The sequence below is a fragment of the Echinococcus granulosus genome (assembly GCF_000524195.1).
Source record: "Echinococcus granulosus chromosome Unknown EG_S00312, whole genome shotgun sequence".
Taxonomy (NCBI): domain Eukaryota; kingdom Metazoa; phylum Platyhelminthes; class Cestoda; order Cyclophyllidea; family Taeniidae; genus Echinococcus; species Echinococcus granulosus.
This window is the reverse complement of record NW_020170692.1, coordinates 17,087-19,562: the sequence shown is the minus strand read 5'-3', so window position 1 is coordinate 19,562 and position 2,476 is coordinate 17,087.

Below are 2,476 nucleotides of genomic sequence, written 5' to 3'. Positions count from 1 at the left end.
TTAGACTGCGATATGCAGTCTAACTGGACTACTGAAGACCATCGCTAAGAATGCACAGCTGAAGATTGTGAATGATATCTTGGTCGAGTTAGTGCCACTCTGCGTAAGGAGCTGCAGTCTAGAATTTAAGTGGCGCAGTACCATTCAAGATGCCCATAGGTCGTGAATTAAGAGCAGCCTTGATATTCTTAACTAAACTCAAAAGTAATGACTAACAACGCTTCTGAATGCATATTGCAGCTGAAAGAAGGAACATATTTCCGTTGCTCAGACCAATATTGCCACCCGGATTACACAGCCAATGTTATCCGTAAAGCAAACATGCATTTTTATTAATGATTGCCACCTCATTAACAAGGTACTTGCTATTACTACATAGCTTCGTTAACAACCAATAACCGGTCATTAAAATGTAATATGGTTGTGCAAAGGCAATAGTATGAAACCATCTTATCTCATATCTGTCCAATGCGCTCTGTTTTGGGCGACAAAGCATCCCCTACCCTTAGAAATTGCCATGATGCTCGACTTACATCAGAGAGAAGCATAGACTCATCCGATGGAATGAAGTACTAAGCCGTAAGGGATTTTAGTGCAAATTTCCTGCAATTTTTTTAATTTAACTGTCTCTCAACCTAGTACATCTGGAATTTACTCCTTAGACAGGCATTCGTTTCTGTGCACATCCCTTCGCCATAAAGGGCCTTTTCCCTCAGCAGCTGCTCTCCTTTCTTCAACTTCGGTAATCGCAGCATAATGCAGACTATTCTGTACTAAATATGTACCACTGCAGCTGCTGACGCGTGCAACTTGGTTCCTCAACCCTTTGCTTTTTCGGTATTGCAGCCTATTTAAACCTCGACAGATGGAATGGACCTACTTAGAAGTAGGAAGAACTGATTGGTTTAAATTTGCAAGTCGACGTCAATGCCTCAGTTAATTGTTAAGGGTTGGAGTGGCAGAATATACTCCTATGTACGTACGAGTTGGTAACCACTGATAAAAGTGGAATCGTACATGCTGTCAGAGTGAGATTTTTCTATGTAAGGGTCGCCGCCAGGGTGTTAAGCCTTTGCTTAGGCTCATACAAGTGCTTGCGCGAGTAGGGTGCCTTGTTAAGGGGAGTCGAGGGAGAAATCAACTTTATTTTACCTAGGTTGTAAAATTCCTAATAAGTGGCTGCATGTAAAGATAGAAGTAAGGTACCAAGAAGTGATAGGTGGCCTACGAAAAATGGGATAGGAAAAGCGTCTTGATGACGATCTGAGCCAAAACACTTGGTGCTTTTTGAATAGGCAGAGCAAACTGCGACCAGATGCGCCTATGTAAATAATTAGGCCAAAGTATTTAACTCTATCATTAGCATATCTTCAAATTTTCACACCCGTTGCATACTTTGCATAATTTATTACTAATTAAGATTTTTGCGTTACCTTTCCAAGCCCTTTTAAACTGTTCAGTGCTAAATAATATTTAACAGGTGGTACTGCAACTGTCAACCCATCAAATACACAAAATGAACTTTTCCTTGTTTGAGCTCAATCTCCTCATGATTATCCTGTCACAATGTGAAGCAATCTTCTCAAATTCTAAAAGAACAAAGCAAATGGTGGTATATGCTAATTGTCAAAGGTGTCCATGTGCCGTTGACATTCGTTGTGCAGGGAGCAAGGCAATGGCCCTCTCACATCCGCTCTGATGAAATTCAAGTATGGCCTTTTTGTGGACTGTTTAATCACTTTCAGCAGTAAATTTTACAAACGCAAGTGCACAAAAACACAGAACGTAGTTGTCTGTGTCGAAAGTGGTGTTTTCTAGGTTTAGGCTGGTTAGTGGGTGAATAAATGGCATGACGTGTTTGTTATCTTAACATTAGCGTAGGATGCTGTTTCTCAAAACAAGTCAGCCAGTTAGCAAACAATTCAAAATGCATGGCACGCTATTGAAATGTAGAGAAGGGAGGTGTAGAACTGCAAATAGTTGGTCTTCTAAGCCTGTTGTCATCTGGTGCTGCAAATTGAGGCCGTTTATTTGCTGACATTACGAACACCCCTCGTTAGAATCTCCCGATACACCCCAAACTTCAGATATTCTGTCTTAATAAAGGCTCTTGTCACTAAATAGGAACAACTTACTAGTCAAAAAGGCTAGCTGGTATAAGAAAATGTTTTTTGTATTGGAAAATTAGAAAATGATGCCATTTATTGTAAAAACTAATGCATATGATTTAGTTTCGCATACAGCGACAACATTACAATATTTGAGGTATTTTAGAGTAGAGAGGATTGGCAACACCACGTAACAAAGTTTGAATATACTTTGAACAGCAAAGCGGTACATCACTCCTATTTATTTATTTAGAGGTGTAGATTAGAATTGGATAAAAATCAGTAATTGTTTTCACCTTATGCCACATTTTTTTTTCCAGTGCATCCATAGGATCATGCATATTCTGTGTGCGGAGATAAAGATTTGT